Raw genomic sequence first — 13,340 nt, 5'->3', positions numbered from 1 at the left:
CAGTGAAATCACGACAAGATTTGCATTTGAGTACCAATGAAATCAGCTCTAGTGAAAGTAAGTAGGTACATTTGATCATTTGATCCACATCACTCATTGGGGTTTCTTGCCTGGCTCTTTAGACGTTTGAGCTGGAGACCCTAGGCCATCGGCAAGCACAGTGGACCTCTGGTAGTTCTGGAGAAATGGAACACAGGCAGAGACCAGGGCAGAGCTGAGGAGCGTGGTGACCCCGCCCCTGAGAACGCCATGCCTGTCTTTCCCACGCCCTGCTCCCTGTCTCCCCTTCCACTCCGCCTCTCACCCCTACGCCCTCTGTTGGCTCCCAAAGGAGTCTGAAGGCTCCCGCGGTTTCCCACTGCATGCTGCGCTAGGCACTCGGAGGAGGGAGCGCCAACCCCTTCCGGGCGTCTGCGGCCAGTTCAGCGGGCAGAAAGCTGAGCCCGGCCACAGGTGCAGCCCTCCGGGGACGTGTGTACAAATGCAAAATCGCAAATCCCTCCTGGGTGCTCCCTCCAACTGAACACGGAGATCCAAGGAAAATAGATTTATAAGGAGAGAAGAGATTTTAAAAGTTTTGCATTTTATACTATTTTTAAAGTTACTTTCTGTTAACACGGGTGCGTGCTCAGGGTGACTCTTTGCCATCCCATGGGCTATAACCCACCAGCCTTTCTGTCCATGGGGAGTCTCCAGGCAAGAATACTGCAGGCGGTTACCATTTCCTACTCTAGGGGATATTCCCGACCCAGGGATTAAACCTGCATTTCCTGCATTGGCGGCCAGATTCTTTACCACTGTGCCACCTGGGAAGGGCGCTTTCTATTTACAGTTATTACAAAATATTGGCCATGTTCCCCTTGCTGTACAACTCATCCTTGAGCCAAGCTTACCCCCAGTGGCCTGTGCCTTCCTCTCCCCTACCCCTGTTTTGCACTCCCCCTCCCCACACCGGTATCCAATGGTTCGTTCTCTGTATCTGTGTCTGCTTCTTTTTGTTATATTCACTAGTTTGTTGTAGTTTTTAGATTTCACACGTAAGTGATATCATACCGTATTTGTCTTTTTCTGACTTATTTTGCCTAGTACAATGCCCTCCAGTCCATACATGTCGCTGCAAATGGTAAAATTTTGTTCTGTTTGATGTCTGAGTAGTATTTCATTGTATATGTATACCGCGTCTTCTTTATCCATTCATCTTTTGATGGACACTTAGGTTGCTTCCGTATCTTGATAGTAAACAATGCTACTATGAGTATCTTTTGGAATTAGTGTTTCTGTTTTCTTCAGATATATACCCAAGAGTGGAATTTCCCGGGTCATGTAGTAGTTCTCCTTTTTAGTGGTTTGAGAAGCCTCCGTCCTGTTTTCCGCAGGGGCTGCACCAATTCACATTCCCACCAACAGTGTACAAGGGTTCTCTATGTCCTTGTCAGCATTTGTTGTTTGCATTTTTTGTGATGGTAGCCATTCTGACAGGTGTGAGGGGATATCTCATGGTGGTTTTGATTTGCATTCTCCTGATGCTTAGTGATGTTGAGCACCTTCTCAGGTGCCTATTGCCCATCTGTATGGGGTCCTCTTTGGAAAATGTCTATTCAGTTTCTCTGCCCAATTTTAATTGGTTGTGGTTTTTTGATGTTAAGTTGTATGAACTGATTATAAATAGTATAAATGGTATATATAATATATATTAAATTCAATACATCATACTATATATAGTAATCCTTTATCAATCATATCATTTGAAGACATTTTTTCCATTTGGTACATTGTCTTTTTGTTTTGTCAGTAGTTTCCTTTGCTGTGCAAAAGCAAAAGCTTTTACGTTTAATCAGGAGGAGGGAAGAAATTTTAATTAGAGGAAAGGGTATTTAAAAAGAAAGAGAGGAATGCAGGAAGGTAGAAAGAGAAATGGATACTGTCTGAGCCCCATTGTCTAATCATGACACTAAATGCTGAAATAGGCCAATGACCCTGAAAGTGTCTAATATAGATCCCATGGATGAACCTTGAGGGCATGATGCTAAATGAAATAAGATTTCACAAAAAGGCAAATACTACTAATACATGATTCCTCTTAGATAAGACACCTGGAGCAGTCAAAATCACTGAGGCAGGAAGTAAAGGGGCAGTTGTTGGGGGCTGGGGGAGGAGGGAGTGGGAAGTTAAGTGTTGAATGGGTATAGACTTTCAGTTTTGCAAGATGAAAGAGTTCTGGGGATGGATGTTGGTGATAGTTGCCCAACCATGTGAAGGCACTGAATATCAGGACCCGTATACTTTAAAATAGTTCAGATGATGAATTTTATGTTTATATGTTTTTACCACAATAAAAACAAACAAAACATGGCTCTGAGACCTGCGAGCCTTTATTATCCGTTCTCTTTTAGGATCTTTCAATTATTTGAAATACCGTTTTGATGATTAAAGGTTACATTTAATCTGCCTCGTTTGTGAAGTCTTGTGTCTCCCGAAGCCTGAGGAGGGAAGAATGGCATCGTGTGACCGCTTCATTATGCAACACTTCACACAACACCCGGGAGGAAATGACTCCAGGAGAAGATAAAAATACACTCTGAGATTAAAAAACCAAACAAACAAACCAACAACTGCTGCGGTCTTCTTTTTCTCCGTGACTTCAAATCCAGACAGGCAAAGTGAGTAATTAAAAAAATCCGGGTGTTATTTAGAGTGAACTTGAATAACAACCAAGTACCCACATTAATAGCATGGCAGGCACGTCGGCATGTTGGATTCTGCCACCCAAATGCCTAGTGTTCCAAAAGACTTCCCCACAGAGTCTAGATTCTGTGTTTAGGTGTGTGAAGGCTGTTTTCAGTTTTCTCTCTCCTTTTTTTGTGTGCTGAAAAAGATGAAAAACTCACCTGGCTCATAAACTATCTTTCACCTTCATTCCCCAATGTGTGGATAATCTTAGATGATGTACAAAGTCAGGGAAATGCAGATTTGGGGAACTTGAGAAAGCCAGGTATGTATGTCCATGGACACACACAGGTAAGTAGGCAGCTATCTGGATATGAAAGATAAATAGAGAGAGAGGCGGACTCAAAGAGTGATATAGTTACATTCTGCCATTAGGATCTATGCTGTTACCTAACAGCATAAATCATTGCAACATAGGGTGTTGAATAAATAGTGCAAAGAAAAGGACAGTACTCTTGGAGCACCCTCTAAATGTGTCTTAAATGTTTGGCTGTTACATTGCTTTCTCTAATATTCTTTCATTATAGGCCTAACAATAGTTATGTTGACATAGTCAAAGTGATGGGAAGAGGACTACTTTTGGAGAATGAAACTTGTGAGGACTATGATTATCCTTGCTTCTGGGGGGGGGGGGGATGTGTGTGTGTGCGCACGTGCGCACATGTGTGTATGCATGCATGTATTAAATACCACTTACGGTAAGAGATCCAGGAGGGTTATAGGCTTGAATAACACACAGTTCCATTTCCCAGGAGTTAACAATCTTGCAAAGCTGAAGACAGACACCAAGATAGGTCACCATATTTCAGAAGTTGCTAACCCAGCTCCCAGAAGGATTGGGCAGGCTAGTGGAAGTGGATGAAATGGACCAAGTGGGATGAACTGCAACTCAGAGCACATGTGCCCCATCCAAAAGAGGAACCTGGAACTTGTCTCTGCTTGATTGTTACCCTGCAGTGAAACCGTCCCGGATGGTGGGAGCCTCTGATTTTTAAAAAGCAACCCAAATATAGTTTTTGCGTGTGTGTGACAGTTCCCAATACTGATGTTTGCCAGTTAATTTTGTTTTATAACAAGCAGCGTGCAGGCCAAATGTAACACAGATGAGGTCTAGGTTCAGCCAATGCATCCAGTAATAACCTCTGATATCATAAAGTATGAAGACAATAAAGGAGGAGACAGACTAATTTCATGAGCTGAGGGAGGGAGGGCTTAGGGAGGGGGAGAACTTCGTAGAGTAGATGATATCTGAGCTGGACCTTGGGAGACCAGTTTGCCAAGAAGAAGACTAGAGGGAGCAGCATTTCTGGCAATAAGAACAGCACGCACCAAAGCACGGGCTTCCCAGGTGGGACGAGTGGCAAAGAACCTGCCTGCCCACGCAGGTGTGACACACAGGTTCAGTCCCAGGGCTGAGAAGATCCCCTGGCGGAGGGCGTGGCAACCCACCCAGTATTCTTCCCTGGAGAATCCTGTGGACAGAGGACCTTGGCCGGCTACAGTCCATGGGCCACAAAGAGTCGGACACAACTGAAATGACAATTACTCTATGTCACTGAGGCAGAGCATGGGTAGACTGGCTGGACCCGAGGCTGAAATGGTATTGAAATCAAATTGTGATGAGTCTTGAATGCCAGCACAAAAATGCTGTTTTCAGGGCAGTGGGGAGACATTCTGGATTTGTAACAAGAGGGGGATAATATAGCAAGATTTTGTTAAAGAACAGTCACTGATGGGCCTCATAAAAATGGGAAGGTGTCGAGACACTGGAAGAATAATATTGCATATTATTTTTAACTTAATAAAAAGCCAAAGAAATATGAGGCAGAACAGAATTCCTTAAAAACCTGTAGTGTGAGAAGTAAATTTTTTTAAAGCTACTGGGATCTAGAGGACTGCTTGTCACTACAGCAAAATCTAGCCTATTCTTAAAGGAGAAAAAGAAAGAGATACCCATCTGAATGCAGGGTTCCAAATAAGAGCAAGGAGAGATAAGAAAGCCTTCCTCAGTGATCAATGCAAGAAATTGAGGAAAACAATAGAATGAGAAAGACTAGAGATCTCTTCAAGAAAATTAGAGATACCAAGGGAACACTTCATGCAAGATGGGCTCAATATAGGACAGAAATGGTCTGGACCTAACAGAAGCAGAAGATATTAAGAAGAGGTGGCAAGAATACACAGAAGAACTGTACAAAAAAGATCTTCACGACCCAGATAATCATGATGGTGTGATCACCCACCTAGAGCCAGACATCCTAGAGTCTGAAGTCAAGTGGGCCTTAGGAAGCATCACTATGAACAAAGCTAGTGGCAGTGATGGAATTCCACTGGAGCTATTTCAAATCCTGAAAGATGATGCTGTGAAAGTGCTGCACTCAATATGCCAGCAAATTTGGAAAACTCAGCAGTGGCCACAGGACTGGAAAAGGTCAGTTTTCATTCCAATCCCTAAGAAAGGCAATGCCAATGAATGCTCAAACTACCGCACAATTGCACTCATCTCACACGCTAGGAAAGTATTGCTCAAAATTCTCCAAGCCAGTCTTCAACGTACGTGAACCATGAACTTCCAGATGCTCAAGCTGGATTTAGAAGAGGCCAAGGAACCAGAGATTCATTGGATCATTGAAAAAGCAAGAGAGTTCCAGAAAAACATCTATTTCTGCTTTATTGACTATGGCAAAGCCTTTGACTGTGTGAATCACAACAAACTGTGGAAAATACTTAAAGAGATAAAAATACCAGACCGCCTGACCTGCCTCCTGAGAAATCTGTATGCAGGTCAAGAAGCAACAGTTAGAACTGGATATGAAACAATGGACTGGTTCAAAATTGGGGAAGGAGTACATCAAGGCTGTATATTATCACCCTTCTTATTTCGCTTATATGCAGAGTACATCATGAGAAATGTCCGGCTGGATGAAGCACAAGCTGGAATCAAGACTGCTGGGAGAAATATCAATAACCTCAGATATACAGATTGACACTGCCCTTATGGAAGAAAGCGAAGAGGAACTACATAGCCTCTTGATGAAAGTAAAAGAGGAGAGTGAAGAAGCTGGCTTAAAACTCAACGTTCAAAAAACGAAGGTCATGGCATCTGGTCCCATCACTTCATGGCAAGTAGATCCTGAAAAAATGGAAACAGTGATAGACTTTATTTTGGGGGGTTCCAAAATCACTGCAGATGGTGACTGCAGCCATGAAATTAAAAGATGCTTGCTCCTTAGAAGAAAAGCTATGACAAACCTAGACAGCATATTCAAAAGCAGAGACATTACTTTGTCAACAAAGGTCCATCTAGTCAAAGCTATGGTTTTTCTGGTAGTCATGTATGGATATGACAGTTGGACCATAAAGAAGACTGAGTGCTGAAGAATTGATGCTTTTGAACTGTGGTGTTGGAGAAAACTCTTGAGAGTGCCTTGGACTGCAAGGAGATCAAACTAGTCAATCCTAAAGGAAATCAGTCCTGGATATTCATTGGAAGGACTGTTGCTGAAGCTGAAGGTCCAATACTTTGGCCACCTGATGTGAAGTACTGACTCACTGGAAAGGACCCTGATTGATGATGGAAAAGATTGAAGACAGGAGAAGAAGCAGATGACAGAGGATGAGATGGTTGGGTGGCATCACTCACCCGATGCACATGAATTTGGGCAAGCTCCGGGAGTTGATGATGGACAGGGAAGCCTGGTATGCTGAAGTCCATACAGTCACAAAGATTCAGACATGGCTGAGTGACTGAATTGGACTGAACTGATATTAATTTCAGGTGAAGGATATAGTGATTCAATATTTTTACACATTTAAAATAATCACCATAATACGACCAGTTACCCTCCATTACCATGCAGTTGTTACAACATCATGGACTATATTCCCACTGTGGATGTTTTGTGTGTTACATATCCATGAATTGTTTATTTTCTAGCTGGAAGGTTGTAAGTCTTAATCTCCTTCACCTATTTCATCCATCCCCCAACTTTCCTCCCCTCTGGCAACCACAGCTTCGTTCTCTGTATCTGTGAGTCAATTTCTTTTTAATTCTGTTTGTTTATTTGTTTTGTGTTTTTAGATTCCACATATAAGTGAAACCATACAGTGTTCATTTTTCTCTGTGTGTCTTATTTCACTTAGCATAGCACCCCCAGATCCATCCATATTGCTGCAAAAGGCAAGATTTCATTCTTTTTTATGGCTGAATAATATTCATTTATTTATCAATCTACTTTCTCCATCTGTCAGGGGACACTTATGGACACTTAGGTTGCTTCTGCAACTTGGATATTGTAAAGAGTGCTGCCATGAACACTGTAATACATATACATTTTCAAATTAGTGTTTTCATTTTCTTTAGATAAATATCTAGAAGTGAAGTCTCTGGATCATATGGTAGCTCATATTCATTTAGAGGCTAATGGAGTTTCCACCTTCTGGCATATAACCAGTCATGTAGTAGGGACAGCAATATGGTAAAATGCACACTGGTTTTTAAAAGCTTCCATCCAGAAAGGACACAGTCATTTGTAATCACTTTTGTTTCACCAAGACAGGTGACATGGCCAGTGACCAACTTAAGGGGATCAGAAGGCATAATCTTATCTTTTTCTCTAAAGGTGGGAAACCAGAAATATTGGTATACAGTACTACAAACTGACAAATTTAGTGACTGACATGGTAAGACATCAAGAAGGGTAAGGAGGAAACTTCCATTTGTGGGCGTGACAGAGTAACAGATACTTTCTGCCGCTAACATGAAGTTGTACAAAGCCTATGAAGTGACTGTTTTCAGACATTACAACAGGAAGTCCAAGACACTGAACCTTGAGAAAAGGAAGTCATGTGGAGTAAATCCCCTCGTTTGCCTGGGCTTTTTGCCTGTGATCACTTTCTGCGCCACTGTGCAGGCTATGTGGAATCAGAAGAGCAGGACAGCCTCACTGACCTGAGGTGGAGGAGACCAGAGTTTCATGCCACTGAAGTGATTGGGATTTGCTGGCCAGGCTGCCAGAGGGGAGGGAAACAGGCAGGAGGGCTCCCAAATCTGCATGTGCGTTCCCCTGGCCAAGGCCCAGGTGACTCGTGCATAAGCAGGATTGCACAAGGCCTCAGGATCACCCCAGCGTCTCAGCAGAGATGCTCAGAAAGGACATGCTTTATAAGGTCCTAATGTAAGGGCCGTATCTTGGGACTCTAGACAAAGCCAAAGAATGAAGTCAATAAAGGACCATTGGAGTATGCTAGTACTTTAACTGCGTACCAAAGCAAAACCCACATCCTTCAAAGATGAAAAATAATTATCCAGTCTCCCTATAATGTGTTAATCACAATGTCCAAAAAATAAAAGGCGCAGAAAAATGTGACTAAAAGTCAAGGAGAAAAACCAGTCAGTACAGAGACACTGATTTCCCACCTTTAGGGGAGAAGATACGATTATACCTCCCTATTTCCTTGAGTTGGTTACTCGCCATGTCACTTGGCTCAACAAAAGTGAGTAGAAAAGACACGTGTCCTTTCTTTTGCAATAAGCAGACAAGGATGAGAGTAAAATGATTAAAAAACTTTTTGTTGTTGCTAATTGACTTGAACAAACCTCAGTGACTTATAGAACGATACCAAGTGGCCTGACATATGGGTCATTGGAGTCCCAGAGGACAGGCGAAAGAGACAGTGGGCAGAGGAACTATTCCAAGAAGATCCCCAATTCATCAGTCCCCACATTTGAGGAAACCATGAACCTAAAGACCCCAAAATCTCAGGAAAACTGAAGACATATGAAGACAGATAAAGCACACCTACGCACATAGTACCAAACTGCTAAAAACGAAAGAGAAATGTTTAAAAAGCACCCAGAGGGGAAAAGACACATTATAAACAGGAGAACAGCAAATGGATAATGACTGACTTCTCTCAGAAGCCCTCAGAGGACAACTGGATAGCATCTTCAAAATGCTGAAAGAAAAAGGAAGTTAACCCAGAAAACTATATCTGATTAAAATATCCTTCAAAATGAAGGTAAAATAATGACATTTGAAAATAAACAAACTCTAGAAGAATTTATCTCCAGTAGAACTTCACTATAGGAGGTGCTAAAGGAAATTTTCCAGAATGAAGGGAACTGACTTGAGATACAAACTAAGATCTCAGAGAGGAATGAAGAGCATCAGAAGTGGTAAATCTATGGAAGAGCCTAAAACACGAGGTCTTTTACTTCTCTCAATTGCTTTAAAAGACAATTATCAGTTTGAGCAAAAAATAATAATATTAATGTTATTATAGGGTTTACAATGTATGAGGAAAAAATATACAATGATAGCACAAGGCGTGGGGGTGGTAAATGATACAGCTGAAGATTCTTACATTTTATTGAAATGGTATATTAATTTTAATTATATTGTGAGAAACTAAAGATACACATTATAATTCATTGAGCATCCACTAAAATATTATGAAGTGATAAGGACAACAGGAAATAAAGTTTTAGAAATACTTGATTAACCCCTTAAAAGGCACGAGTGATGGAACAGAGGGACAAAACACAGAAGGGACAAATAGGAAAAAAGTAGCAAGATGATGAAGTTAAACCCAAGAGTATCAATAATCATAGTAAATATACATGGACTAAATATGACAAAAATGCATGGGGAAGAACAGGAGAAAGACGCTGAAAGCTCATGAACCGATGGCCTACAGAAGGTAGACCCGGGTGGGAGGAGGGGAGGGGTAGATTGGGAGTTTAGGATTGACATGTGCATACTGCTGTATTTAAAGTAATCAGCACGGACCTGCGGTATAGGTAGAGAACTCTGCTCGATATTCTGTAATAACATAAATGGGAAATGAGTTTGAAAAAGAACAGATATGTGGATATGTATAAATGAATCACTTTGCTATATGCTTGAAACTGATAACATTGCTAATCAAATATGCTTCAATATAAGATCAAAATTTAAAAAAGAAGGTAGGTGTAATTAGACTCAGGAGAACTCAGGCTCCCATGTACAAATGCATCCTTTAGGCACTGACCAAGGAGGTGATCGGATTAAAATCCAGGCCCTTTTCGATTCTGCAAGCTGTGTGTCCTAGCGCAGAGTTCTGTCTGCAACATAGCACATTTTTCTTTCAAAGATGTCCATTGTGGAGGGTGGAGCGCACTGTGTCTGACTAGAAGGACTGTCTTTTTCTAAACTATACAAATCCCTGCATGCACTGGCTCTGGCCTCAGGCAGGAGGTATGACTCCTTGAAGGCAGGTGAGAATGGGGAGCGTGGGTGCAGCTATGATGACCTTGACAAGTGGGTGGCCTGGGGAGGACAAGGCCTTGTGTGGGTGCTGACCTGGAGGCCCTCTCCCCTTCTTTTGTGAAGCAGGGTATTTTTTACTACTTCCCTTGGGCTGCTGTAACAAAATACCACCAAGGGGCTTCCTTAACAAATTTATTTCTCACAGGTTTGGAGGCTAGAAGTTCAAGGTCAAGGTGTTGGCCAATTTAATTTCCAGAGAGGGGTATGTTCCTGGAATATAGATTCTGCCTTCTTGCTGTGTCCTCACATGGCAGAAAGAGAGAGGAGTGTAAGGGAGAAGAGAACACATGGGTTTTCTGGTGTCTTTTCCTATAAAGAATCTAAGGCTATCAGACCGGAGATCTGCCCTCATGATCTCAGTTAACTGTAACACCTTAACCTTAACTTTAGCCTTGCATAAAGGGAATTAATCCTGAATATTCATTGGAAGGATTGATGCTGAAGCTGAAACTCCAGGACTTTGGCCACCTGATGTGAAGAACCAACTTCTTGGACAAGACCCTGATGTTGGGAAAGATTGAGGGCAGGAGGAGAAGGGAACAACCGAGGATGAGATGGTTGGATGGTATCACTCACTTGATAGACATGAGTTTCAGCAAGCTCCGGGAGCTGGTGATGGGCAGGGAAGCCTGGCGTGCTGCAGTCCATGGGGTCGCAAAGAGTCAGACATGAATGAGCGACTGAACTGAACTGAACCTTAACATTTACTACAAATACAGCTACCCTGGCGGTTAGGGTTTCAACTTGTAAATTTATTTGCCTCCAGATGAAACAATTCAGTCAATGACAGACCTTCTCTTGTCTGACTGAGTTTTAGGGGAACTATGCCAGTGAGAAATAACCGCAGGATTCCGACATAACAGCTTTGAGGAGAAAAGGTAGGTGAGAAACTTGTTCGGCTTGATGGACAGAGGTGGGGTTTGGAGAGGGCCCATCAAAGGCCCAAGGCTCGAGCCGAGCCCAGACTGTCCTTTGGAGTGACTGTCCTGATGGAAAGACCCCCTCCCCCCCCCGCCCCACTTAGCCCTGGTCCCTTTCTGTGAGAAAAGAGGGATGTACGAAGTGGGTGGGGATGGAAATCCTGCAAAGGAGCTGTGCCCCAGGAGGAACCAGGAATTGCATCAGCCTGAGGTAGAGCATGCTGGGACCCACGACAAGTTTCTGTTACAGGGGCTCAAACAGGTTTGGTAGGGGATCATATAAGATGTGTGTGCATGTGTGTGTGTGTGCACATGCGTGCGTGTGCATGTATGCAGAGAGTGTGAGGGAAGCCATGGAAACAGGTGCTAGGCCCTTCCTGCCATTCCAATGCTTTCCCTTCTGTCTTCAACACAATCAATAGGCTTCTTGTCATAAAGAATCAAAGCTCAAGAGGGTCCCATATGAGGGCCATATGGGAAATTGGGAAGAACTAAGATCAGACCTTCTGTGAATTCTTGGAGCCTGTCTGTAAATCCGGGGAGAGAGCTCTGGGAGGATGGTGGGAGGAGTGCAGGGGAGTGGGCATCCCTGGGTTTTTCCCTGCCTGCCATGCCAGGATTGGGTCAGATGTGTCTATTGAAAGTGGGTCTCCTCTGCCCCACCAAATGCTGCCACCACCAGAAATTTTCATATATCTGGAAAAAGTCAAGGCAGAGAAGAAAAGGAAGAAGGTAAAGGAAAGGAAAAAGGAAGCATCTACCAAACCATGGAGTGGAGAGGGGTCTCCAGCTGGCTACAAGTTAAATGTAGGCTGGGGGCAGCTTCCAGGGTTCCCAGGTCCTAGACAGATATATCTGTTTTTGCAGTGAGATTCACAGAAGCCCTGCATTTAAAATGTTACCATGTGGATGCATTCATTCTACCAACATCTGTGGGTAGCTGCAATTTGCTTGACCCTGTGCTAGTTATGGAGAAAAGCCCCGCAGAAAGTAGTGGTAGGAGCCTCCCTTGAATGCTGACAGTCCTGTAGAATAATATATTTTTTTAAGTAAGCCAAGAAAATGGACCACACTTTTCTTTACTACCTAATGCACAAATAGTTTTGCTCATTCAATTCAATCATTCAACATTTATTGAGAGCCACTAACTGGGTTCTGTCCTGGGAATACAAAGATAAATAAAATATGATCCTTCCATCAAAGAGTTCCCATTCCAGTTGGTCTGTTCACTTCTTAGGAGCAAAAGTTTAGACACCTGGTTTAGTTCAGAGATTACTCACTGATGTTCCCTTTCAATCTCTTCTCTCTGTCTTGTAAGCCTTCATTTCAGTTCAGTTCAGTCACTCAGTCATGTCCGACTCTTTGCGACCCCATGAATTGCAGCACGCCAGGCCTCCCTGTCCATCACCAACTCCCGGAGTTCACTTAAACTCATGTCCATTGAGTCAGTGATGCCATCCAGCCATCTCATCCTCGGTTGTCCCCTTCTGCTCCTGCCCGCAATCCCTCCCAGCATCAGAGTCTTTTCCAATGAGTCCACTCTTCGCATGAGGTGGCCAAAGTTCTGGAGTTTCAGCTTTAGCATCAGTCCTTCCAAAGAAATCCCAGGGTTGATCTCCTTCAGAATGGACTGGTTGGACCTCCTTGTGGTCCAAGAGACTCTTAAGAGTCTTCTCCAACACCACAGTTCAAAAGCATCAATTCTTCAGCACTCAGCCTTCTTCACAGTCCAACTCTCACATCCATACATGACTACTGGAAAAACCATAGCCTTGACTAGACGGACCTTAGTCGGTAAAGTAATGTCTCTGCTTTTGAATATGCTATCTAGGTTGATCATAGCTTTCCTTCCAAGGAGTAAGTGTCTTTTAATTTCATGGCTGCAGTCACCATCTGCAGTGATTTTGGAGCCCAAAAAATAAAGTCTGACACTGTTTCCACTGTTTCCCCATCTATTTCCCATGAAGTGATGGGACCGGATGCCATGATCTTCGTTTCCAGAATGTTGAGCTTTAAGCCAACTTTTCACTCTCTTCTTTCACTTTCATCAAGAGGCTTCTTAGTTCCTCTTCACTTTCTGCCATAAGGGTGGTGTCATCTGCATATCTGAGGTTATTGATAATTCTCCCGGCAATCTTGATTCCAGCTTGTGTTTCTTTCAGTCCAGCGTTTCTCATGATGTACTCTGCATAGAAGTTAAATAAGCAGGGTGACAATATACAGCCTTGACGTACTCCTTTTCCTATTTGGAACCAGTCTGTTGTTCCATGTCCAGTTCCAACTGTTGCTTCCTGACCTGCATACAGATTTCTCAAGAGGCAGGTTAGGTGGTCTGGTATTCCCATCTCAGAATTTTCCACAGTTTATTGTGATCCACACAGTC

Source organism: Budorcas taxicolor, chromosome 10, assembly GCF_023091745.1.
Source record: "Budorcas taxicolor isolate Tak-1 chromosome 10, Takin1.1, whole genome shotgun sequence".
In the NCBI taxonomy this organism is placed as follows: Eukaryota; Metazoa; Chordata; class Mammalia; order Artiodactyla; family Bovidae; genus Budorcas; species Budorcas taxicolor.
Note: the sequence above shows the minus strand (reverse complement) of the source record.